At 45.9% G+C, this 27,961-nt stretch overlaps 1 long non-coding RNA gene across 2 annotated transcripts; it reads right to left on the bottom strand.

Moving 5' to 3' along the window:
- Positions 1-39: 39 nt before the first annotated feature.
- Positions 40-27,961, bottom strand: LOC135978841 (uncharacterized). 2 transcript variants are annotated; one of them, XR_010596199.1, is made up of 3 exons: positions 27,617-27,961; positions 27,250-27,316; positions 40-661 (listed from the first exon to the last, which is right to left on the bottom strand). It is a non-coding gene; the product is annotated as an uncharacterized LOC135978841 (long non-coding RNA). The 2 variants fall into 2 exon arrangements; XR_010596200.1 differs by having other exon boundaries at positions 533-661; positions 27,460-27,766.

Genomic DNA, 27,961 nt, shown 5'->3' with positions numbered 1-27,961 from the left:
CCACTTCGAGCACCGCTTGCAGAGGCAATAAAGTCATTGTTTTTTCACATTCATGCATTCTTTATTAATTCCTCACACAAGTAGGGGGATAATTGCCAAGGTAGCCTGGGATGGGTAGGGGAGGAGGGATGGAAAAGGACACACTGCATTTTAAAACTTTAACTCTTATTGAAGGCCAGCCTTCTGATGCTTGAGCAATCACCTGGGGTGGAGTGACTGGGTGGCCGGAGGCCCCCCCACCGTGTTCTTGGGCGTCTGGGTGAGGAGGCTATGGAACTTGGGGAGAAGGGCTGTTGGTTACACAGGGGCTGTAGCGGCGGTCTCTGCTCCTGCTGCCTTTCCTGCAGCTCAACCATACGCTGGAGCATATCAGTTTGATGCTCCAGCAGACGGAGCATTGTCTCTTGCCGTTTGTCTGCAAGCTGACGCCACCTATCATCTTCAGCCCACCACTTGCTCTTTTCATCCCGCCATTCAGCCCGCCACCTCTCCTCTCGTTCATATTGTGCTTTTCTCATGTCCGACATTGACTGCCTCCACGCATTCTGCTGTGCTCTATCAGCGTGGGAGGACATCTGGAGCTCCGTGAACATATCGTCCCGCGTCCTCCGTTTTCTCTTTCTAATGTTCACTAGCCTCTGCGAAGGAGAAACATTTGCAGCTGGTGGAGGAGAAGGGAGAGGTGGTTAAAAAAGACACATTTTAGAGAACAATGGGTACACTCTTTCGTTACAAGGTCGCATTTTTCCTCTGCCTGCCGGTTTGGTATGAGAGATCACTCACGCAGTGCCAGCCAACATATTTCGGCTTGCAGGCAGCCATGGTAAGCCACAGTCTTTTGGCTTTTTTAACCTTCTTAACATGTGGGAATGGTTTCAAACAGCAGCGCATTTCCCATATCAAGGATGAATTGGGTTGGCCATTTAAAATGGGTTTTCAATGTAAAAGGAGGGGCTGCGGTTTCCGGGTTAACATGCAGCACAAACCCAAGTAAACCACCCCCACACACACACACCCGATTCTCTGGGATGATCACTTCACCCCTCCCCCCACCGCGTGGTTAACAGCGGGGAACATTTCTGTTCAGAAGAGCAGGAACGGGCACCTCTGAATGTCCCCTTAATAAAATCACCCCATTTCAACCAGGTGACCGTGAATGATATCACTCTCCTGAGGATAACAAAGAGAGATAAGGAATGGATGTTGTCTGCATGCCAGCAAACACCGGGACCATACGCTGCCATGCTTTGTTATGCAATGATTCCAGACTACGTGCTACTGGCCTGGCGTGGTAAAGTGTCCTACCATGGCAGACGGGATAAGGCAGCCCTCCCCAGAAACTTTTGGAAAGGCTTTGGGAGTACATGAAGGAGAGCTTTCTGGAGAGGTCCCTGGAGGATTTCCGCTCCATCCCCATACACGTTAACAGACTTTTCCAGTAGCTGTACTGGCCGCGATTGCCAGGGCAAATTAATCATTAATCATTAAAACACGCTTGCTTTTAAACCATGTGTAATATTTACAAAGGTACACTCACCAGAGGTCTCCTGTGTGCCCTGAGGGTCTTGAGTGAGTTCGGGGGTTACTGGTTCCAGGTCCAGGGTGACAAACATAACCTGGCTGTTGGGGAAACCGGTTTCTCCGCTTCCTTGCTGCTGTGAGCTACCTACAGTACCTCCATCCTCATCTTCCTCGTTCCCCGAACCCTCTTCCCTGTGTGTTTCTCCATTGACGGAGTCATAGCACACGGTTGGGGTAGTGGTGGCTGCACCCCCTAGAATGGCATGCAGCTCCGCGTAGAAGCGGCAAGTTTGCGGCTCTGCCCCAGACCTTCCATTTGCTTCTCTGGCTTTGTGGTAGGCTTGCCGTAGCTCCTTAATTTTCACGCGGCAATGCTGTGTGTCCCTGTTATGGCCTCTGTCCTTCATGGCCTTGGAGACCTTTTCTAATACTTTGCCATTTCTTTTACTGCTACGGAATTCAGCTAGCACTGATTCATCTCCCCATATGGCGAGCAGATCCCGTACCTCCCGTTCGGTCCATGCTGGAGCTCTTTTGCGATCCTGGGACTCCATCACGGTTACCTGTGCTGATGAGCTCTGCGTGGTTACCTGTGCTCTCCACGCTGGGCAAACAGGAAATGAAATTCAAACGTTTGCGGGTCTTTTCCTGTCTACCTGGTCAGTGCATCTGAGTTGAGAGTGCTGTCCAGAGCGATCACAATGAAGCACTGTGGGATAGCTCCCGGAGATCAATAACGTCGAATTCCGTCCACACTACCCCAATTCCGACCTGAAAAGGCCGATTTTATCGCTAATCCCCTCGTCGAAGGTGGTGTAAAGAAACCGGTTTAAAGGGCCCTTTAAGTCGAAAGGAAGGGCTTCGTCGTGTGAACGTGTCCAGGCTTAATTCGATTTAACACTGCTAAAGTCGACCTAAACCCGTAGTGTAGACCAGGCCTTAGAGCAGTATAGGTTATTCCCCTTCCCGGACAGGCTATACCCATATAAACACTTTTATACCAGCATAACTGCATCCATGCTTGGGGGGTTGGACCACTTTTGCTGTACCAGTATATTTAAAGTGATACAACTTTTGTGCATAGACAAGTGCCTTAAGGGAGTCTAATTAGTGTTAAGGGATTGCAAATCATCACTGAACGTGGCCACGTAGCTTCTAGGTCTTAGACAAATTAGGGTTGTAGATGGCTGAATGAGGTTGCTTTTTAAGACAATAATACCAGGAGTTAGATCCCACCTTCCTGAATGGCCACAGATCCGTAAACGGTGGCCCCATGAGCTCATTCTCTGGAATCCAGATTTTGATTGGGTGTGCAAACTAGAAATATTTCCCCCCACGTCAGCATTCAGTACAAACAACTTGCCATTTATTGTGCCAGGAAACTACTAACTGCAGACATCTTGGCAACTCTGCCTTTCCTTTTAAAGTTATTAAACACCCAAATAAGATCCACCTCTGAAGTGGCTTTCCTAACAGCTTCAAGGGCCAAGATGCCTGCAGTACTTTAATACAACAGACAACAGTTCTTCAGCACCAACGGAGGCTTTTAGAACTGGTGCTTTTAAAACAGCTATCATCAATCAAGTGGATCCCTCTCACATTTATTAGGAATAGCACTAAAAAGAAAATTGGCTATTGCTTTTCCAAGTGCTTCCTAACAAACTCATTGTGATGCTGCTGCTTGGAGAGATTAATTTGCAACGGAGGCTGTTTTAATTATTTCTTTTGCATTTACACCATCAGTGGCTCATTCTCACAGTGATTGATACCTTTGACTGCAGTTTTCTTTTTGCGGATACAGACTAACACGGCTGCTACTCTGAAACCTGTGAAATCTATACCCAATCCTGAGAAGAGGCTGGCCAGTTCACCACGGGTTTAAGCCAACACAGGGGAAGTGCAAGCTTTGGGTAACTACATAATAATACTTAGCTTTTTTATTCAGTAGTTTTCATCCACACATCTGAAGGGACCTCACAAAATAAAGGGTATTGTTACCTCAATTTTACAGTTGGAGAAACTGAATCATAGAGAGATTAGGTGACTTGTCCTAACGCACTAAGCAATCAGCAGCATACCTGGGACAAGAAGCTGGGTCTCCTGACAGCACTTCCACACTCCATACACTGGACAAGGCTGCCTTTCACACTGCCGCATTTATTAACAATTTACACTACAGTAGCACCTAAAGGCCCCAAATGAGATTGGAGCCCCATTGTGCTAGGCGCTGTACAAACACATGCTAAGAGATGCTTCATGATCCAAAGAGCTTAAAATCTGAGGAGCTCCATTCCAGCAATCAATAGCATGCAGGCTTGCTGAAATCAATGGGGCTCCGCATGGATCATCAGCTGTATGATGTGACCCTAAAAAGATGAAACAAAAAGGTAGAGAAGGGGATGCAACATACAGGCAGAGTGATCAGAGCAATGGCTGGCAAATGTTAGATTAGTTTCATAATTGCTATTTAATATTAGTTTTATTTTTCCCTTTTTTTTAGTAGTGTGGGGTTTTGTTTATAATGGGTGAAATAGTGGTAAAACAAGGAAAAGGCATCAGGGGTTGGTTTGAACAGACACACCAGAGCTATTGTAACCCACACACCTTCTGGGTGTGGTGTTCTGTCCCATCTAATGGCACTGAGACCACTTAGAGCAGTGGTTCTCAAACTTTTGTACTGGTGACCCCTTTCACATAGCAAGCCTCTGAGTGGAACCCCCCTTATAAATTAAAAACTCTTTTTTATATATTTAACACCATTATAAATGCTGGCAGCAAAGTGGGGTTTAGGGTGGAGGTTGACAGCTCGCGACCCCCCGTGTAATAACCTCGTGACCCCCTGAGGGATCCTGACCCCCCATTTGAGAACCCCTGACTTAGAGAGAGATATAAAGTGAGTCTGCTCTACAGCTTTAGCTAACAGCCAGTTGGCTTTTAGTTCATGCGGTAGCGGCTCATGCACAAAGGTCCAAGGTTCGATCCCACCCGCCCACAACCGGGGTTTGTCGGTGTTACACTATGCCAGCCAGATATTTCTATAAATCACACATGGATGTCTGAGCTCTTCTGAGGAACTATCCAATATTATGGGCTGCACGGTCTTCCTGAGTAAAGCTTACAGAACTGTCCCTCACCATCAATCTTCTGATAAGTCCCTCTAAAAACTCTTTTTTTAATGCACACCTTTTGTGATGCAAAGCACTATAAATTCACAATAAATAGGGATCTGACAAATAGTGATTTTGCCTACATTCTGTTTTTAATTTTTATAACTTACAAAATAAATTCACTGTAGGTTGAAAAAATCATTTTACCAGAAGGAATATATTTCCTCTTCACCTATTTGGGTAACCATCATATTCCATCACTTTGAACCTAACTTTATTTGCATGGTTATCACCTTACACCCTCAGAACCTATTTTAGTATGGGTGGCAATGTTCTGTCTCAGGATTTGCAGACATTAGCTCTCCTGTACAATTACCCAAACTATAATTACCTACATTTTCTTTTACAATGGCATACTTGCTTGTTATTTTTGCTTAGAGGATAAACGAGTCTGCAACAACACCCCTTACCCCCCAAACCTTTTTTTGAAGTGTTTTTATTCAGTAGGGTTAACAGCCTGCTTTCTATGAAGATCAAACTGGTGGTGGCTGCAATGGAACAATACCAGAGACATACTAACAGAAAGCCTCAACCAAAATTCAAAAAGTGGAAGTACCAATGTTTTAAAAGTCTTTGTTTCGTGCATATTCCTAATTATGTTTTGTACATAATGTTCATCTCTGTCTAAGCAGTATCTCCAATGGAAGGACTCTGGCATGCTGCGGTAGTAATAAGGAGATGACGCTGGCTTTCAGATCACTGCGTGCAACTTGTCATTATGCAGAAAGGTAGCCACAGTGCATGCTGATTACCACCTTGCTGATTCAATGTGGAGATTGCAAGACTATTCCATAGCAGCTGCTCTAGTCTAGGCTATATTAAGAAATGAATTTATGCAGCACTTTATATAATGCTGGGCATTTCAAATCCTTTCCCTCAAGCTCTGCAATAACGTTTAGATGTCTATGGGATGTATAGATTAGAAATCTCATGAAACCATACCAACACACTGCAGTAAAGAGTTTGCAATTCAATTACTTTCTTACTCCTCTCTTGCATCAACCATCTTCCAGTTTTCACCTGCTATGAGGAAAGTAATGACCCGAGCTTGTTACTGCTTTTCATGGCCAGCAAAGTGCCTCCGCATGTACTGGAGGCCACAAACCTTCTCACTAAGCATGTCATTTCAGCAAGGTGTACAGCATTTTACTACTTAGCCCTGGTCTACACTGGGCGGGGGGGATCGATCTAAGTTACGCAACTTCATAGCTCTACGTGAATAACATAGCTGAAGTCGACGTACTTAGATCGTCTTACAGTGGTGTCTTCATCGCGGTGAGTTGACTGCTGCCACTCCCTCATCGACTCTGCCTGCGCTCTCGTGGCGCTAGAGTACAGGAGTCGACAGGAGAGGGCTCGGGGGTCGATTTATCTCGTCTAGACTTGACACGATAAATCGACCCCCGGTGGATCGATCGCTGCCCACCGAACAAAGTGAACAAAGACTCTGTTGAATTTTTAATTCAGGGACTCTAAGGTCTACAAAGCAATACACTGCATTAGGCACCCAGGGCAATTCAACATTCTCCTGTCTTTTCAAAAATAGAAGAGGTTAGATTCTGAATTTATACCAGTGCAAAGCCAGAGTGACTCCACTGAAGTCAATGGAATTCCTCCAAATTTGCACTGTTGCTACTGAGATGAGAATCTGACTGTAATCTCCAGATAGGGATTGAGATTACGAGCACTTTCGGGAAATCTTTTGAAATCTTTCAACTTCCTGCATTCAGAAAAGCTCTCATGGCTGAATGGTTTGTTGAAGGGGAGGGGTTTCTACTGGGGGTTTGAATGTTTGAGGAAGATTCATAGACTCCAAGGCCAGAAGGGACTATCTTGTCTGAGCTCCTGCACAACACAGGCCACAGAACTTGCCAAAAACAATTCCTAGAGCACATGAGTTGTACATCATTTATTGTTAATGTGGCAAATATTTTACTAAAAATGTAATGATAAAAATATATAATGGACCAAATCCTACCACCATCTACAACTGTGTGACACCTGCAATCCTACGAGGGTGGCCTGAATGTAATTAGAACAGAGTCTGGCCCAAGGAATTGGAGAACTTCAGTCTATTCGCCATTCATAGGCAATAGTAGTAACGATCTAGCATAATTACGGATTATGAAATTGCAGTGTCTGTTGATACTGGCAAATGGACTGCTCCCTAACTGATTTGGATTTACACAGTGCTAGCCACAAAGTCTAAGCCACTATTAAATGTCGCATTTTGTCTAATGCACTATACATTTGCTTTACATTAACTACTGTGGCTAGTGTCTGACCTGATAAACTCAATGTTTCGTCAAGAGATTTCTGAGCCACAAAGGAGACAGCTGCCATGTAGAAAGCAGAGGCGATATGAATGACTGCTGCTCTACTTCAACTTCAAAGAGGCAGACTGTCCCCAAGCAGAGTTCCTGTGCGGAGGGAGAAGGAAACAGGCCAGAAAGAGAGAGGAATAAACAGAAAACTACAGACCTTGCTGTATCAACCTGGGAGGTGGGAGTGGACAGATTGTAGTGAATTTTGAATGATGTGGATAAGACTTAATCCCCACTAAGCAGCTAAGGAACCTTGATCCCGGACCAATTTTAGTGATATTTCTGCTGTTAGACGAATCTAACCACTGACAAAAGATACTGATGACACTGAGAAATCAGAAGCAAGGGGCAGCAGGATAAACTGAGGGGGGGGGCAGGGGAGGGTGACAGGGAAGAGAACTGAAGGAGGGCTAGCGAGAGAGATTACCTCAGCAAGTTTTCATTCTTACACCACATTACAGTCTGCAGGCCCTCCTCTGGGGATATGTGGATTTTAATATTCCAAGGATCACTTCAATCCACTGGCTTAACCTTCCTATAGGAAACTTCACACAGTTTGAGTGCTGTTGCCTCACTGCTGCTGTGCAGCGTATCAGCAGGACAAAACGGTTACTTACCTTCTGTAACTGTTGTTCTTCGAGATGTGTTGTTCACGTCCATTACACATTAGGTGTATGCGCGCCGCGTGCACGGACGTCGGAAACTTTTCCCCTTAACGGCTCCCGTCGGGTCGGCAGTGCCCCCCCCTCCCGTCAGAGCGGCGCCCCGCTCCAGGGTATATATATCCCTGCTGACCCGACCCCTTCGGTTCCTTCTTGCCGGAGACTCCGACAGAGGGGAAGGAGGGTGGGAAGTGTAATGGACGTGAACAACACATCTCGAAGAACAACAGTTACAGAAGGTAAGTAACCGTTCTTTTTTCTTCGAGTGATTGATTGTTCACGTCCATTACACATTAGGTGACTCACAAGCTTACCATTGGAGGCGGGTAGGAGTCAAGGTATAACTGATTGTAGCACAGCCCTGCCAACCACTGCGTCCTCTCTGGTCTGATGGTGGATCGCGTAGTGGGCTGTGAACGTATGCACGGACGACCAGGTGGCCGCTTTACAGATTTCCTGGATTGGGATCTGCGCCAAGAAAGCCGCCGAGGACGCTTGGGCCCTAGTCGAGTGAGCCTGGATCTCTGGGGCTGGTACGTTGGCGAGCTCATAACACCTGCGTATACAACGCACAATCCATGCTGACAAGCGCTGCGTCGAGATAGGCAGGCCTCTCCTATGTTCCGCAACGGCAATAAACAGCTGAGGTGTTTTGCGGAACGACCTGGTCCGCTCCAGGTAAAACGCCAATGCCCTCCGAACATCGAGGGTATGCAGGCTGCGGTGGCTAGGGTCCGCATGGGGCTTAGGGAAGAACACCGGTAGACAAATATCCTGTCCCATGTGAAACTGCGAGACCACTTTTGGAAGGAATTTAGGGTGCGGCCTCAGTTGCACCTTATCCTTATGGAAAACTGTATAAGGGGGTTCGGAAGGGAGGGCCCTCAATTCCGATACCCTCCTGGCCGATGTGATGGCCACAAGAAATGCCACCTTCCACAAGAGGTGCATGAGGGAGCAAGTGGCTAGCGGTTCAAAGGGAGGCCCCATGAGCTTAGATAGGACTAGGTTCAGACTCCACGCAGGGACCGGTGGGCGCGAGTAGGGAAACACCCTCTCCAGCCCCTTGAGGAATCTGGCTACTGTGGGGTTGGAGAACACTGGCACTCCCAACTCCCCCGGATGAAACGCCGATATGGCAGCCAAATGCACTTTAATCGAGGCAAGGGCGAGCCCTTGATGCTTGAGGTGCAGTAAGTAGTCCAGGATCGATGGAACTGAGGCCTGCAGAGGCTGTATGTGCTAAGGCTCGCACCAGTGGGAGAACCTCTTCCATTTGGCCAGGTAGGTCGCCCTGGTGGAGGGCTTCCTACTACCAAGGAGAATTTGCTGTACCTGGTGAGAGCACCTGTGTTCCGCCTCGTTCAGCCAGAGAGATACCATGCCGTGAGATGTAGCGACGACAGGTTCGGGTGGAGCAGGCGACCCTTGTCCTGTGTGACTAGGTCGCGATGGAGGGGGAGGGCAATCGGGTTGGCTATAGACAATTCCAGCAGGGTCGTGAACCAATGCTGTCGTGGCCACACCGGGGCGATGAGGATGACTGTCGCTTTGTCCCTTCGGGTCTTGAGGAGGACCTTGTGGATGAGCGGGAATGGAGGGAAGGCATACCTCAGGCTCCCTCCCCACGGAATCGCGAAGGCGTCTGCCAACGACCCCGGACTGAAGTTCTGGAAAGAGCAAAACTGAGGGCATTGCCTGTTGTCCTTGGTGGCGAAAAGATCCACCCGGGGAAAACCCCACCTCCAGAAGATTGAATGCAGGACGTCCTGCCTCAAAGCCCATTCGTGCATGTGGTAGGATCGGCTAAGGCGGTCCGCTAACCTGTTTTGGATCCTTGGGAGATACGTTGTGATTAGATGGACCGAATGGGCTACACAGAAGTCCCATAGACGGAGTGCCTCGCGACAGAGGAGAGAGGACCGGGACCCGCCCTGCTTGTTTATATAAAACATGGCGGTAGTGTTGTCCATCAGAACTGCCACGCTGTGACCTTCTATGGTGGCGTGGAAGGTCTGACAGGCGAGGCGAACCGCCCTCAGCTCCTTCAGATTGATGTGAAGCAACCTGTCTTCCCTGGACCACATCCCCTGGGTCCACAGTTCCCCCAGGTGCGCCCCCCAACCCAGGTCCGATGCATCTGTTACTAACGTCAGAGTGGGTTGTGGGGCAGCGAAGGGGATCCCTTTGCAAACCCGCTGTTGATCGAGCCACCAGCGTAGGGAGCTCAACACCCGAGCCGGGATCGTCACCACCAGATCCAAGGGGTCTCTGTTGGGACGGTACGTTTGGGCAAACCATAACTGCAAAGGTCTGAGCCTTAGGCGGGCATGTCTGACTACGTGTGTGCAGGCTGCCATGTGTCCCAGGAGCTGCATGCAGCACCTTGCCGTCGTCGTGGGAAAATTCTGGATGGAGCTTACGGCCCCTTGAATTGCCAAGAACCGCAACTCTGGAAGACTTGTCCGTGCAGTCACCGAGTCCAGGACTGCACCTATGAAGTCCAGTCTCTGCGTGGGAGTTAACGTGGACTTGGGCACGTTGACCAGTAGGCCGAGCCTGCCGAACATCTGTAAGGCCAGCGTCACATGAGAGCGGACCTCGGCCTCTGACCTGCCCACGAGGAGCCAGTCGTCCAAGTACGGGTACACACGCATCCTTCTCTTCCGAAGGAAGGCTGCTACCACAGACATGCATTTCGTGAACACTGGCGGTGCCGATGCTAGGCCGAAGGTCAGGACCGTAAATTGAAAATGGCGCTGGTTGACGGTGAAGCGCAGGAACCGCCGGTGGGCTGGGTTGATGGCGATGTGAAAATACGCATCTTTCATATCGAGGGCAGCGTACCAATCCCCCGGATCCCGGGATGGGATAATAGTTCCAAGCGAGACCATACGGAAACGCGTTGTGACCAGAAACTTTTTTAGTCCGCGCAGGTCCAAAATGGGACGGAGGCCCCCTTTTGCCTTGGGAATCAGGAAATACCTGGAGTAGAATCCTTTTCCCCTTAGGTCTGGTGGGACCTCTTCCACCGCTCCCACTGCGAGGAGGGTCTGCACCTCCTGCATGAGAAGTTGCTCGTGAGAGGAGTCCCTGAAGAGGGACGGGGAAGGGGGATGGAAGGGAGGGGGCCAGGAAAACTGGAGGGTATAGCCCGCCTTTATTGTGCGCAGGACCCAGCGGTCCGATGTTATGCGTGACCATACACGGTAGAAATGGGACAGGCGGTCCTTGAAACCTAGAGGTGGATCCGGAATGGGATGTGGTACGCTGTCCTCGAGCGTAACTTCAAAAGCCTGGTTTATTCCCTGGCTGCGGCTTGCCCTGGCCATGACCTTGGCCTCGGTTAGGCGTATTGTTACGTCTTCGCCTATTATCCCTGCCACGATGGCGGTACGGTTCGTGCCAAGGGCGAGGGTGGTACTGCCTCTGTGGTGGTTGAGGCTTAAAGGGCTTCCGCTGTGTCACTGGGGTATGCATCCCTAACGACTTTAGGGTCGCTCGCGAGTCCTTGAGGCTATGTAGCCTGGCATCCATTTGGTCTGAAAACAAGCCTGACCCTTCAAACGGAAGGTCCTGCAGGGTGGTCTGCACCTCTGGCGGAAGGCCTGAAGCCAGTAACCATGCCGAGCGCCTCATCACTACCCCTGACGCGATTGTCCTAGCCGCTGCGTCAGCCGAGTCAAGGGAGGCCTGCAACGAAGTTTTGGCCACCGCCATCCCCTCGTCCACTAGGGCCGTGAACTCTGGATGTGCGTCTGGAGGTAGGGATTCTTTGAACTTGGAGACTGATGCCCAAGAATTAAAGTTGTGTCTATTTAGAATCGCCTGCTGATTAGCGATCCTCAGCTGGAGGCCCCCAGACGAGTAGACCTTCCTCCCGAATAAGTCCAAGCATTTCGCTTCCTTGCCCTTGGGCGCAGGGCCTTGCTGGCCATGACGCTCTCGTTCGTTGATCGCAGAGACCACCAGCGAACAAGGAGACGGGTGCAAAAAGAGGAAGTCAAACCCTCTAGATGGGGCAAAGTATTTCCTCTCCACGCCCCTTGCAGTTGGTGCACTGGAGGCCGGCGTTTGCCATACAGTCTTATAGTTATACTGTCCGTATAATCGGGAGAGCGACTCTGGAGGGGCCCTCCGGGCTCAGGATGTCGACCATGGGGTCCTCCTGCTCTACGGTCTCCTCTGCCTGCAAGCCCAGATTGAGGGCTACCCGGCGGAGCAGGTCCTGGTGCGCCCGATGATCAATCGAGGGAGGGCCAGACACTGTTGTGCCCGCCACGGCCTCGTCCGGCGAGGAGGAAGAGGTCGGGGCCTTTTGCCCATCCTCGCCTTCCTGCAACCCGTCATCGACTGGTTGTTCCTCCGGGGACTGTCCCACGGCGTGGGACTGAGATGGTACCGTGCTCGGTGCCGAGTCCACTCCTTCCTGCTCCTGCGGTCTAGAGATCGATGCCTCCTTGTGAGAGGGCGGGCGGTACCGCAGAGAGCGGGACCGGTACCCTGCTGGCCCAGATCCCGAGGCCCTAGATGGGGGGCCTTGCTGGTGGTAGGCCCAGGGTGTCCAGAATGGCCATTGGCCTGGCTGGCCCCATTGAGGATGACCAGAGGCTTCGTAGTCTCTACTGGCCTGTGTCCTGTGGGCATACCTGCCGTACCGGCCCGAGTCAGTCTCCGACACCACGGACGGAGATCTTGAAGGGCACAGCGGTGCCGTGAAACGGTGCCGGTCCGGGTTTGGAGAGTAGTGTCTCCGCGACCAGGACCTGGAGTAGCGTCTCGCCGACCTGGACCTGGATCGGTACCGGTGACCACGGGACCGAGAACGACTACGGGTGGTCGGTCGCGGGGAACGTGCAGCCGACGCGTCCCGGTGCCGACTCGAGTACGGCTGCTGAGTCGGTGCCGGCTGCTTATCGATGCCCGACGGCTGTGGCGCTTTCTGCGCGGAGGGCAACCGGGAGTCCACCAAGGCGGAACTCGACTGGGACTGGTGCCGTGAACGGTGCCGAGATGGCGACCGAGATGGACGCACCATCGCTGGCTTGCCTCTGGATGGCAGTCTCGGCGGAGCGTCCTTAGTTTGTGGAGGGCCCTCAATGGACAATTCAATGAGGTCTTTTGCTGCCTCAAATGTGTCCGGAGTGGAGGGCTGTTCCAAGAGCTCCTCCAGCCCTACTTCCTCACTTGACGCGCCTGTCCCAGGGCTCGACGGGCCTTTCGGCGCCGGAGCCACTGCCGGGACCTGTGTCGGGGCCGTAACAGCCTTAGGCGCACTCGAGGTCTTCGCTGGCGCTGCCCTCTTATGTGGGGAGCGTCCTCGGGCCCTGGGTTGGCCCTTCGATTTTGCCGGCGAAGACGACCGGTGCCGTAAATGTCCCCGTTGGGTTGGTGCCGTGGGCTTCGGGTGACCCGCCAGCGCCGGGTCCCGGACTGATGCCAGGGCGCTCTGTACTGAGGCAGACGGTACCGTTGAAGTGGAGGGCTGTAACGCCGTCTCCATGAGCAGCTGCTTGAGGCGAAAGTCTCTTTCTTTCTTAGTCCTGGGCTTCAAGGCCTTACGGATCTTGCAGCGCTCTTTCTGGTACGTTTCCCCCAGGCAACGGAGACACGAGTCGTAGGGGTCACTCAATGGCATAGGCTTATGGCACGTGGCGCAAGTCTTGAAGCCTTGCGCGGGGCATGCCCCGCCGCCCAGGGCCGGTGCCGGGGTCGACCAAACACCTACAACAAGAACTTCGAGTACTTCCTAAAGAACTGTTAACTACTAAGCTTAACACTAACAACTAGAGAACTGATAACTGTTGCAGATAACACTAATGACTATGCTAAGGGACACTCTCAGATGAGAGACAGAGTTGTTCCAACGCCACCACGGACGGTAAGAAGGAACTGAAGGGGTCGGGTCTGCAGGGATATATATACCCTAGAGCGGGGCGCCGCTCTGACGGGAGGGGGGGGCACTGCCGACCCGACGGGAGCCGCTAAGGGAAAAAGTTTCCGACGTCCGTGCATGCAGCGCGCGCACACCTAATGTGTAATGGACGTGAACAATCACTCGAAGAAGAATGATATCAACTCCAACCCGGCAGGTTCAGCATTTCAAGCAACTAATTGTTTCTGCGAGTGCTGCACACGTGATTTATGTTCAACACGCCTTAATCTTTATATATCCATCTTCCTAGGATCTTTGTAGACAACATAGCTAGGAAATGAAATTATGCTGTCTTTGAATCTTATAAACAAACAGGGCAGCAAATCTGTAAAGGCCTTCTGAGGTACTGAGTTAAACCACATGGTTTTCCTTCACAAGATGGGGGCAATTTATCGTGCGATTTCTTCTTATTTCTTTTAAAGAAGAAAAGGACTTTGTTAAAAGGAGGACAGCGAAGACTGCAATGCCAAATGAGCACTTTCCTTTGAAGGGATCCTGACAAACTTATGTCCTCCCATTAAGGTTTATACATTAAATAAACAGTGGCACAGGTGTGAAGAGGCCAGGCCCGAGAAGGGGATCACAGTTCCTCATGGGTCCCATCCACAGCCTGCTGAAATCAATGGGAGTGTTTCCATTGAAGTTGGCGGGCTCTGGATCAGGCCCAACAGAACCCTTTTCATGCCTTTTTAATCAATTTTATTTCAGGATTAATATTTAAAAGCACTGACTTGAACAGTCTCTCTCAGGGATGGAAACTTAAACATACCACCTTGGTGCTAGCACAATTAAAAAAGAACCAGTCTGTGTTTGTTTTTAAGCAGGACAAAGTGCAGGATGAATGACAACAAGTACATTCAATTTATTAAAACATTATTTCAATTTAGTGATTTAATTTTCAGTATAAAATAAAAAGATATTGCTTTAAAGTAGACCTGAAAATACATACCATAGAGACACATGTACACACACACATTGGACCAAAGTCATCGCTGACTACCGAAGTCAACTAAGTTACCCCAGGAATGAATTTGCCCCAGGATTTTTATCCTGACAACAGCCTTTTAAACAATAATTTGAATTCCAGTGCTACTCTATTTTTTTATCAGGATCAAGAGTTTGTGTTTATATGTCCCCTGACTCTTTTAATAACTCAGCACAAGGCATTTTGAGGGGCAATCAGAGTTTTATTACAGGCTTATAAATGGCTACTGGGGGCATAAAAAGAGCCCTGAGAAATGTAAACATAAATGCTAAGAAAATATACGGAAAGCAAATACTTGGCCACAGATATAACCGTTTGACATTGTGTATATTCCAAATTGTTATCTCTTTTCTTCATGGATTTAGTTGGAGCTTGGTGAACACTGGGGAGGAAAATCACTTTCAAACATTTTGGCAAAGGGAAAACCACATTTCAATGTGCCATGTATCCTGGTTTGCCCTTTCATTAAATATTTAAGGAAACAAAGTTTTGTTCATTTGACTGTTCATGGAAAATGAATTTCAGGCCCAAAGACCAAATTGTTTTTGATAAGCAACAACATTTATTTTTTGGTCACATTTCAAAATGTCAATGAAAAATATCTTTAAAAAAAAAAATCAAAATTCAGAACATTTCAACCATCTCCAGAACAAGGCTACTGCAGGAGCCTCAGAAGCAGGGCCCACATCATCCTTCTCATTGCATATACCGGGTGTCAAAACTCCCTCTTCCTCCCAGAGCTGGCTCCTCGTCTGCATATATTCTAATATGGATTGTACTGATAAATTAGGCAAATATACTGCTCTTTCCACAGCAGATGGAGTGTGGTTTCCTACTCTAAGTCTCACACACTGCAATGTAAGAAAAAACAAGAGGTCGTACTGGCCGCCAATTCCAGCAGCTCCCATTGGCCTGGAGCAGCGAACCACGGCCAGTGGGAGCCGCGATCGGCCGGACCTGCGGATGCGGCAGGTAAACAAACAGGTCCGGCCCACCAGGGGCTTTCCCTACACAAGCGGCATCCCAAGTTTGGGAAACACTTCTCTAGATCAATGGTTCTCAACCTTTCCAGACTACTGTACCCCTTTCATGAGTCTGATTTTTCTTGTAAACCCCCAAGTTTCACCTCACTTAAAAACTACTTGCTTACAAAACCAGACATAAAAATACAGAAGTGTCACAGCACACTATTACTGAAAAACTGCTTACTTTCTAATTTTTCCCATATAATTATAGAATAAATCGATTAGAATATAAATGTTGTACTTACATGTCAGTGTGTAGTATATAGAGCAGTATAAACAAGTCATTGTCTGTATGAAATTTTAGTTTGTACTGACTTCGCTAGTGCTTTTTATGTAGCCTGTTGTAAAACTAGGCAAATATCTAGATGAATTGGTGTACGCCCTGGAAGATCTCTGCATACCCCAATGGGTACGCGTACCTCTTGTTAAGAAGCACTGTAATAAATGTCATGAACAAATCAGAAATCTAAAAATGAACTTGAGATCATAATTAAATTGGAAGATGTAGACTACTCTCAACTGTGTGCCAATCTTTATGCAAACAACGACATAAATGAATGCAACCGTTGTGCAATCAAATGCAGCAAAAGCAACAATATAACTGGGGAGAGAGACTTCTGCCTTCTGATTCTCACTAGTACTACTTTGCTCTCTACACTGTCTGTCTGTCAAGTGCAAATTCCCAAGTACTGACGCGGGTACCCTCAGAGGGTATGTCTACTATGCAATTAAAAACCTGTGGCTGGCCTGTGCCAGCTAGCTCAGGCTTGTGGGGCTCAGGCTAAAGGATGTTCAACTGAGGCGTAGACATTGGGGTTTGGGCTGGAGCCTGGCCTCTAGAACCCTGTGAGGTGGGAGGGACCCAAACATCTACACTGCAATTAAACAGCCCCTTAGCCTGAGCCTCAGTCAGCTGCCACGGGCCAGCCAGGGGTGTTTAATTGCAGTGAAGACAGTGCTTAATTTGTAATGAAAGAGGTGCTGGGACTCAAGCAATTACGTGCCAGGGCTCAAACAAATTTTTTTTTTTTTTGCATTCATAACTGATGCAACAAGCCCAGAGGTGCCTGGACTATGAACTGCCAAACCTAGAGGTTCCAGGGCTCAATTCTACAACCCCCACTGACTTCCATGTCTGAAATAGACCAATGTGTCAGTACAGCAGATGGCTGTGGGCTGGCACTAGCAGAAGTGCCTTAAGGTGATCAATCTATGCTGGTGGGACCCATATTTGGATTACCCCCTGCTACATGCACAAGGTCTAAATGGGTCTTTTTAGCATATCCCCTTAGCCCACTACTACCTCCTGTGCATGCTGACAACCACTGTGCATGCTGACAACCAGTAAAGCTATTAAAAAAACAACACAAGGCAGCCAGAGAGATTTGCTGAGTTGTTCCCCAGGCCCCCTCTAGTGCCTTCCAACAGAAGCTCTTATGGGGATCTGACTGTTCCTTTCCAAAGCAGGATTATGCACAGGCATGCAGGTTGCAGTTACTAATTTGTTAGTGACTAGAACTATGGTGAATGAAAAGTAGTGGCAGAAAACTGGAGACCAATCAAGTCTACAAATGCCCTTGGTAGATAGACAGAATATTGTTGTATATGGGATGAGACACAACAGCATGCCAGGGGCACTGAGGCCTTGGCTACACTTACCCGCTAGTTCGGCGGCTGGCAATCAAACTTCTGGGTTCGACTTATCGCGTCTAGTCTGGACGCGATAAGTCGAACCCGGAAGTGCTCGCCGTCGACTGCGGTACTCCAGCTCGGCGAGAGGAGTACCGCGGAGTCGACGGGGGAGCCTGCCTGCCGAGTGTGGACCAAGGTAAGTTCGAACTAAGGTACTTTGACTTCAGCTACGTTATTCACGTAGCTGAAGTTGCGTACCTTAGTTCGAATTAGGGGGGTAGTGTAGACCAAGCCTGAGAAGAAATTAATGTTAGATTATTATGATATATTGTTTTTATCTTGGTAATGCCTTCGGATTCTGACCAGGGTCCCAGTGGACTAGCACTGTCCAAAGAACAAAAAGCCAGTTCTTGCCCCAGTGAGCTCCCAATCTAGGACTCAGACCTACGTTAAACACGTTCAATTATGAATGTCAAGTCTGACATAACCCCACTGAGTCAAGGAAATTCAGAATTAGTGGGGGCTGAAAAATTTAGAACAAACAATTTATTTGTCAAACGTTGCCTCTGTTTTCTATTTGTGAGATGTCCACAGAGAAATTTCTTTTTTTATTATTATTCAAATATTATTTGTAAATGTCTTCAGTCATTTATTCCTGATTTGTAAACTGTTAGCAAGCTGTTACTTAAAATCCTGTGATACTGTTTCTACTCCTTGACCAGATGACTTCTATAATGATCCACCTACAGTGCTAATCTTGATTTCCTTATCTAACTGCAACAGTGACAATGGCAATCCAAGGCCTGGTCCACACTAACCCCCCGCTTTGAACTAAGATATGCAACTTCAGCTACGTAGCTGAAGTCGAAGTACCTTAGTTCGAATTTACCGCGGGTCCAGATGCCGGCAGGCATGTTCCCCCGTCGACTCCGCGTACTCCTCTCACAGAGCAGGAGTACCGGTGTCGATGGCGAGCACTTCCGGGATCGATCCCAGAAGATCGATTGCTTACCGCCGGACACGGAGGTAAGTATAGACCTACCCCAAGAGTCACACTATTGTTGGTTAGTTACAGTTTGACATTTGCTTTCAGGTAGTGTCATGATTGAGCATTAGAGCCAAACATTGACTTTTCATGATCATCGCCACTGGTAAAAATCCACTTGAAAATAAGTGTTTGGAAAGCAAACAGAAAAGGAGCACGAACACAGTCCTAGTATATACATTTAAGACTCGAATGAATATTTGCAGAAATGTTTGTTGTATTTGCCCAACTTTCATTCCTAGATGTTGCAGGAAATATAGTTGTAGGAACCACTTCTGCAAGTCTTCTGTGGCTGTTGTTATTATTATTATTTGTGTTAATGCAGTACCTAGGGGCCACCGTTCAAGGGAAAGGACGCCATTGTTCTAAGCACTCAGGGCCGGTGCAACTCATTAGGCAACCTAGGCAGTTGCCTAGGGCGCTGCGATTTGGGGGGCAGCGACCGCGGCGGTTTTTCGGCGACGGGACCTTCCGCCGCCTCTGTGGGGGAGCAGCATTTCGGGGTGGGACCTTCCGCCGCCTAGGGTGGCGGAAAAGCTGGCAGCGCTCCTGTAAGCACTGTAAACACGGCAAAACCAAACAAACCAACTCTGCTGCAGCAAGTCTCAGGCCTAGACTCAGGCCTAAAAACAACCATGTCAATCTTCTGGCTTGGGCTCTGAAGGGCACTTCCCTTCGCAGGCTCCTGTGCTCCAGCCCGAGATGGAACATCTACACAGCTACTTTTAGGCTCTGAGACTAGCTGCCATGGGTTCTTGGTGTTTTTGTTTGCAGTGTGCACATACCCACAAAGTGAAAAGACAGTCCCTGTCCCAAAGAGCTTACAATATAAACTATGGAATTCCCATGGCGAGCTTGCTGGATCAGAGTCATTGCATGGTAGAGCACACAAAGGCCCTGAATCTGCAATGAGTTTTCTGTGAGCAGACCACTGCAGCCACTGAACGAGTGGGGTAAACGTTAGAAATCTCTCCAATACCCACACGGGACTAGTTGTTTCTCTTCTCCAGGTGCCAATCACATCCGCAACAGTATCGAGCATCGCAGCTTTTTGCTTGAATTTCCTCCATTTTTAATTGTGGTTATAAAAAGAAAGACGGAAAATAAACGACTGTGTGAATGTGACACATTGTTTTGAGTGTGGAACAATTTAGAACAATTTACCAAGGGTTGTGGTGGATTCTCCATCACTGACAATTTTTAAATCAAGTCTGGATTTAATTGGATTTCAATATTTTTCTAAAAGATCTGCTCTAGGAATGATTTTGGGGAAGTTCTATGTCCTATGTTATACAGGAGGTCAGACAAGATGATCACAATGGTCCCTTCTGGCCTTAGAATCTATGAATCAGTAAGTCTAAAGCTCTTTTAGACATATGTTAATAAATAAATCCAGTATAATGTAACAGCGGTTCTGTGTTTTATCTTATATTTAGATGATACAGTGTAACAACTGCCTACTACCAATGCACGTTAACAGCATGTATTCCTAATTATGACTCCATAACAAGCTTAATTTAAGCACATTTTATTACTGTTAATAATAAAAAGCATGTATCCAGCATTACAGATTAACACTGCACTTTATAACCATATGAAATCAATGGCAGCACTCTCTTTAACTTCTCTGAGAGCACAAGAAAGCCATGAGACGGTAAACGCATTAGGGAAGGGAATATGCGTGAATCTAAGACCTGATCCTGAGAGGTGCTAGCCACCGCCCCCCCGAGAGGACCATGAGGGTGTGCATGTGGTTACACGAGGGTGTGCAGCACCTGGTGGGAGGCAAGGTAATGGCATGTCTGCATCTTTAGTAGCCATGGTTTAACAACAGGTGTGATTTAAAATCAAGTTGGTCAAATCAGTGCAAAAGGTTGCATGGACCCCTGAAATCAATATAAACCTGGCTTATAGAGAGTTAAATCAATTAGGAACAGATTTAAGCTAAATAAAAATAAGTCATTCTTGAATCAAATGAGGAGGGTCTGACAGAGTTTTGCAACTAGTTTGACTTATGTGTAGACAAATCCTAAATCACATTGCCCAACCCTAAAGAATTTAGAATCCAATAATTTAGTTCTCCTCTTAGTGAAGTGAAAGGAACGTTGCCATTGATTTCAGGTGGAACAGATGGGGCACTTTTGTTTTCAAACACATTCACAAGGAGAACCACAACAGTTTTCAAAGAAGATTACCCATTTGTCTGTGGGAATACTACATGGACAGGAAATATTTAGCAGTTCAAACTCCTTGCTATGACAGCATGGCTCTGAGTGAAGTGAATCCAAGGGCAGAATTTGTCCCTTAACACACATGCTCATCAACAACTTTTCAAACCTTTTTAGTTCTGCCATTTTCCTCCCTAACGGCCATTCTCCTACATGGCTTCATCTTAAATCTCTCCATATCTGACAGACTTTTAAAACCCTACCAGACAAGAAAGGCTTCAAGCCACCATTTAAACAAAATAAGGTCAATCCTACTTTTTCCCCCTTCTGCTAATAAGAAGCATAGAAATTACAACAAAACCCTAATCTTACATTTGCGCATTCATAGAAAAATATAAAATACAGTTGCAAGAGAGAAGCAATCATTAGTCAACGTATAGCTTCCTTGCTGCCCAAACAAAACTGTAGGCGCCAGTTCTGCAAAAAGGACTTTTATGTGTGCCTCACTTTACACACTGTGAATAGTCCCATTAAAGTCAATGGGTCAGCTCATGGGGCACAGCGATAAACACACGCATAAATCTCTGCAAGACCCAGGTCTTAAAGCTCACACTATGGCCTGAGCCTGAGGCGGCGTGAAGCAGCATAGCTCTGTTGTTTGCCATGGAGCAAGGCTTGTTTACACCAGATCAGGATCTGGCCATATAGTTTTGCACTGTAATGTCACCAGCGTAAAGACAGTTCTACTGGTAGAACACTCTTTTGTATAAAAAAAAAAAAAAAAAGGGTGTGCACATCATTTTACATTGTCTGAAGACTGATATAGGACCTAATCAGATTCCTTTTGCAGTCTACTGAGAACAGAATAGGAGCCAAGAGTTATTTTTGCAAACTGCCTTCTTTTAGGCCAGTATTTTGAAGAATGTCAGTGACCATAAAAAGTTAGGAGATGGAAGACATTGACTAGAGGTGGATAACTGAGTAGCTTTGCCACACGTCTGTGTTAAAGACTCTGAAGAACCCTAACTAATGGCTCATCTCTGAATGAGCAAAATAGTCTAATATGACCACTAGCACGGGAGAAGACAGCAGAGGAAGAATGATGTAAAACACTGCTGAGTACCCTAACTCGACATGAACTGCTGATCTGGTTTTCCAACTGTCCTTTCCAATGTTTTCCTTAGTAGTTATGGGCCACATCAAACCATTTTGTTCTGTACATGCAATTCCCAGTGATATTCCTCAGAGCTTTGCTCAAAGGCTGAGGTAACATTTTCAAAAGTAAGTGACTTAGGAATCCATGGAACTTAAGCACTTTTGAAAATTTTACCCTGTGAATAACATACAACCCTAGGATCTTTGCTCTCATCCTACATTACTTTCCTTTCCCACTAGTAGCTTCTGAACATTTCTTCATTGTGTAAGTGGTAAGTAGCTTCCTTAAATCTGACTCATTTTTGTTTTATCCAATCAAGCAGTGTTTTAATATTTTCAAGCTGCCAGTATAAAAAAAATTAATCTGATTCAACAACCACATGCACCTAGAAAGTCACCTCCTTGCAAGAACTGTGATGACTCAGAAAATGCTTTTGTGATCTAGAGTTGACTGTCACCCAAGGTACTAAAATAAATTGCCCATGATTTCTCACAAGCTTTGCAATAATGTATTACCACAATGGCACTGAAAAATGCTGCATTGCACAACTATTTAGAGGTTCCTTTGGGTGATAAATAATCAAAAAACTGCCTTCTGACCATCAGAGGGACTGGCAGAAGAGGTTAGCTTTCGTACCTGGCCTTTCAGAGAATGTTACAGGTTTTTAAATGACGAGTCAGCGGTATTCTTTGCTTGTTCCTGACAATGCAATCTCTTTTTGGCTTTCCCTGCTCCCACATACCAATCTAAGTATGATTGACACCCCCATAAGTAAGCAGCAATATCTTGTACAACAAGGGACTAGGGAACTGACTCACTTCTATTCATCATGTCTACCTTAACCCTCACTCAGTACTGTGGGGTCACCATGTAATTTACATTGAAAGGAACCTTACATGGAGCCAAGTCATTAACCAGTAGATTCCTGGGAAGATAAAATTTCAGCCTCATGTATTTGTGCTATTAATTAATTATTATTACTAATACACCCATTTCTAAGGTCAATATACTACCTAGGCTCCCGTTACTTTGGCATTTAGGTTCCTTAAGTAAACTTTGTACTTACACAGCTCCCTCTGCCAGAGGATCTCAAAGTGTTTTTCAAACTTTAGGACTCAGACTCAGCTCCCAGTGGAGGCAGACAAATGCTACCATCCCACTTTTTATGGATGAGAAAAGTGCGGCACAGATACATAAAGTGTTTCAAAAGTGACAAGGAGCAGCCTGCAGCAGTTGAAGCCAAGTCTCCTGTCTACCAGGCCTGTGCCTTAATCACCTTTCCTCCTCTAGTTAACGGCGCCTAATGCCGTGCAACTGATCTGGGTTTAGTTTTTGACCCAGTCTCACTTTGCAGCCAAGCTACTGAGGAAGTGTCACCGATGGGCTGTGTCCGATAAGAGGTCCATCTTACCCATCGCCACAGGGCCTTGAGGAGAGGGGGTGTATTCTACTGAATACAGGAGGATTAATGTGGTTAGGCTACTAACCAACGTCTTGGGTGACTAGAGTTCAAGTCCCTGCTCTGCCACAAACTTCCTGTGTGACCTTAGCCTCTCTGTGCCTCAGTTCCCCAGCTGTACAATGGGGATAAGAGCACTGCCCTGCCTAGGGGTGTTTTGATAACTACATTGAAGATTGTGAGGTGCTCACATACCAAGGCAATCGGGGCCATATAAATGTCTATGACAGAAAGGTAAAAAGAAAAAAAATCAGCACAGAGGGAACTATGTATGTTACTGCCACTAAAATAAAGGAAATGGCCAAATTGCACACTTATGTTCAGCATTCAGCTGTCCTAAAGAAGAGCGACTTGGCTTTAATCCACTTTGGATATTTTTTTCACATGATTTAAGAAAAAACAACACTGATACTGGTGGACTGTGCAATGAATTTGGCTGGGAAGCTGAATAAAAAATTGAGGTTCCTCCTGGAACAATTCTAGAGTAGAATCCCCGCTTACCAGCAATGTCGATTCTTTCAAAAAGGGGCACGGTAAGAATCTGCATTGTGCTTATATTATGATAAACCTCTTAATAAACAATATTAAGAACTAGATGTCCATTTCATCTCAGGAATTCAGACAGGCCCAGCGGCCTAGACTCACCACTGGTGCAACTCCCAGTAAAAGTTACACTCGGTATTTCTCAATGCCTTCAATGAACGTGGCCACACTGTTATCTGTTTAAATAAAGTAGATGCCAAAATATCACAGAACTCCGGCTTCATGCCCAAGAGTTCAGAAAGTGTAATCTAAGGCGTCATTGCCTCTATACTCTTTGGCTTCTGTTCTTTATTCCTATTGCTCCCCAAAACTCCCTTCTTTTTGCCATTTCTCCACAGTCTCCACTGGTTTGTAACTTTAGTTAAATGCCTCCTGTCAACCTAGCACAAATCTAATACAGTAAGCAACCCAATGGTTGCTTTGAGAAAATAACATTGTTTTCAAATGATTAATTACAGTATAAATAATACACCTCTACCCCGATATAACGCTGTCCTCGGGAGACAAAAATCTTACCGTGTTATAGGTGAAACCATGTTATATCAAACTTGCTTTGATCTGCCGGAGTGCACAGCCCCGCCCCTGAGCACTGCTTTACCGCGTTATATCAGAATTCGTGTTATATCGGGGTAGAGGTGTATATAATATATAATAACTGAAACAGCATACGGAATGGATAGTATAGCAGCCTATTACTTTTCTTTTCTGTAGACAGAAGGGACAATTTGCAGTAGGAGTACCAAGGAGCTGGCTACAGCTACAGGGTTAAAATGAATTATAACTGCATAAATTGGAGGTATAAAACTATATATAGTTTATTTTTAAGTCATCTCCTCTCTGCAGTATAAACAAACAGATGAAACTTGATTTTTTCTGCATTCAGGAGATCATAAAAGATTTGGTAAATGGCTGCACACTTCAATAAGAATTTCCATAAGAGAGGAAAAGCTTTATATCCAAAGGAATTGCATAATCTGAGATTTTGATTCATCATTCACTAATTGGTGAAAAACCATGCAAGTCAAACATGGTCTGTTGATGACAAGCTCACTTCTATTTCTTTATTTTTATCCTGGTAGAGAACATTCCTTTACAAGTCTCCAGTACTGCAGCAAAACCTTGAACGCTGACATCAAGACTAGTAAGCAGCATTAGTCCTTGAAGCACCGTTTGGAAAGCGTTAATTAATTCAGATTGGTACCGCAGTTTGGCTTGTTGCCCTACGATCATGGAAGTGAAATTACAAGGGTTGGAGGGGGGGAGAGAAAAATGACTTGTGTTTAGCCTAAAACAAGTTTTTGAAGATATTTTTTATGAATCAAAGAATTTTATATACATTGCTGCTCCATGCCTTTCAGCCATAACGAGGCCTCATGTTAATAAATATCAGGGAGGAAATATTATTAACACCATCTATGCAAAACAGAACATTTCCTTGAAGAAATGTATTACCCAGGGAAATCTGAAAAACAGCAGAAATCCCCCTAAAGACAGAAGAAATATGATGGTCAGAAGAGGCAGAGCTGTAGAAGAATGTATATACGTATATTATATAAAATATCCATTACAGGCAAGATTCTGGTCAGAAAATAATTATCAAGCATGTCAGAATGGCCTGATGACAGCCTGAAAAACATACTCGTTTTAGTTCAGAAGTAGCATCTATCACTCAACTTTGATTGTACAGGAAGTCCAATTTCATTATGAGTATAAATGAAAATATTAAACCAAAATTCACAGTGAAACCCATTAGCAGTTGCTGTTAGCTGAGAGCAAAGATCCAGAAGTACCATTGGGTTTACATGTTTTCTGACTCGTCCCAATATCTGACACCTGGAAACCGCACTGGAAATCTCAGGAGACTGGGCTTTTTCACAAAGTTTCCATTATTCCTGCTTTCTCCCGGGCTGGAAATACCACAAGAACTCCCTTTCCTGCTGAATTTTGTGTTTGTGTGGGAGGAGATTGGGGGGCTTTTGATATCCCCAGAAGACACCATGAAACAGGATAATGAAGACATATGTGCAAGTGTGGACCTTAACCCTGCAAACACTTACACACACGCTTAACTCTAAGCACATGAGTAATCCCATAGAGGTTAAGCATATGTATAAATATTCGCAGGATTAGAGGCTTAATTTTTAAAAGAAGTTAAACTTTTCTGAATTCTACACTGATTCAGGGTTTGGTTCAGCTTCATTTTTTTAAGCAAAGATTTGGATCTTTTCTTATTTCAGTCATTCAATCAGCACTGATATTGGCATAACCAGTCTCTTAACAGCTAAAAGGACAATGGACTTTGTGTAAAGATTACATGAATGAAATCCCATTACTTCTAGGAGACTACTGTAGGTTTGTGATGAGATATAACTGCAGAAGTTAAGCAAAATGAACAACATGCTTCTGAATTTTGTTTGATTGTTGGAGTTCTCCAAAACATCTGGTTTTTTGTTTGTTTGTTTGTTTTTAAAGAAAGGTATTCATATAGACTTAAAGGATCCTGATCAATTTCATGACAACTGAGTGGATGACCATTGGGAGGTTTGGCTTGGAAGATTCTGGGAGAAGTATGGCATATATAGGGGTTAATGAGTGATGATCATGCACATTATCTCCAGCCAAACAGGAGACACACAGGCAGTTTTGAAAAAACTTCCAAGTGACTTAGGACCATGAGTTCCATTGAAAAATCAATGTGATTTGTGTTCCTAAGACACTTAGATCCTTTCAAAAATCTCACACAGTTTGCAAGGTCCTCATTCTGAGGGCCCTATCACAAAAGAGCTCCTTTCTCCAGTGACTTCTCCAGTAGGCCTCTATGCTATGCAGATAGTCTCAAAGGACTAAACAACAGAAACAAGAAAGAGAAGGAGAATATACATTCTCATTTAAGTTTCAGTAACAAAACATTCATAAATAGCAGATTCTGCTGCTTTTGTAGCAACATGTAGGAAGAGCCTCTTCTGTGCTGAATGACGTATCTAATAAATATGGGGAATGTGCTCCTTCAGTGTTGTCCCATATACCTGGTACATTAAAATTCCATGCACCAAAACCTAAACCAAGGCATTTTCTGGCAGCAAGGTGGGGGTTAACAGCAATTTCCCCTGCCACTCATGAAAATGATAGAGTATTAAGCCATCTCTATGCTTCCAGGTCTGAGTTCTGTGATAGATCTTACCTGGCTAAAGCAAGCCAATGAATTTAACCTCATTCTTAGTATCATATGTAGCTTTCAGTTACACTAAAACCCATATTAAAAAGATTCCCCTTTCGAACGCTATTAACTCTCAGTGTGGATGGAGGATTTTGTACAGCTTTCATAGGGGTTCCAAATCCATGTAAGCAGGTAAACAGACGTTAGTATTCACCCCTTTGGGGGCCACTGTGGCTGAAATGACTGATCTGATGAGGTAGTCACCACAGATCAAGCAATCTAAGCTTATACATACATATTAAAAGTAACTTTTACAGTCTGCACTGAGATCAGATTTAATGCCCAAGTAAAGCTGTAACGTAGCACAGTATGACAGAATGAAGAAGCACATACGTTTCTAGAAGATCATATCAGTATGAACTCTATACTCCTATCTGTTTATAAATATATTAAAAAATAATGTGCCTTACCTTTTTGATCTGTGGAATAAGCAGATCCCAATCAGTGCGCCTCGTCAGAGACAAAAGGCTGGAGAATCTGTTAAAATAAGCCAATAAAAAAAAAAGGAGTGATAATATTTTATTTTTGATGACACAAGGTATTTTCTTCAGCTAACGGGAAAAAAAACTGATTGTTTTTGTTCTACTAACAGATACATATATAGATACATATACACATACCGCATGTACTATATACACATCTTGAATTGATGCAATGTGCACTAATGCAGCACTTCATACCCAGAGACTGAATTCGGAATGCTACAACACAATGGTGGTTTTCTTTTCATTTTCCGAAATCACACAAAGCTGACATTTTAAAAAAGAAAATCATTACCAGCTCATATGCTGCCATACCACAAAAGCCTGTCCTTAACTAACTGCTGCATAATCATTCTCCCGGAGCGTTATTATCCATCGGCTCGCTGCCTATCTCCAGACAGACGCAGTCTGCAAGCCACCAGCTTGCATCTACCATGTGTACATTGGGAAAAGGAAAACGGCAAATTAGAAAAAGTCCCTGCAGTGGTGAAAAGGAAAAGAGGGCGAGTGGGAGAGGAAGAGGGAGCTCACTGGCCACAGAATTTTCGAGAAGGATGACAAGGCAGCCAGCTCCGCCATCATTCACTCACAATAGGATACTGCATTTGCGTCTGCTTAAGCAGTTTGTCAAGGGGTTTCT

The sequence above is a fragment of the Chrysemys picta genome, unplaced genomic scaffold (assembly GCF_011386835.1).
Source record: "Chrysemys picta bellii isolate R12L10 unplaced genomic scaffold, ASM1138683v2 scaf471, whole genome shotgun sequence".
NCBI lineage: Eukaryota > Metazoa > Chordata > Testudines > Emydidae > Chrysemys > Chrysemys picta.
The sequence above is the reverse complement of the archived record's forward strand: the minus strand, read 5'-3'. Positions and strand labels throughout refer to the sequence as shown.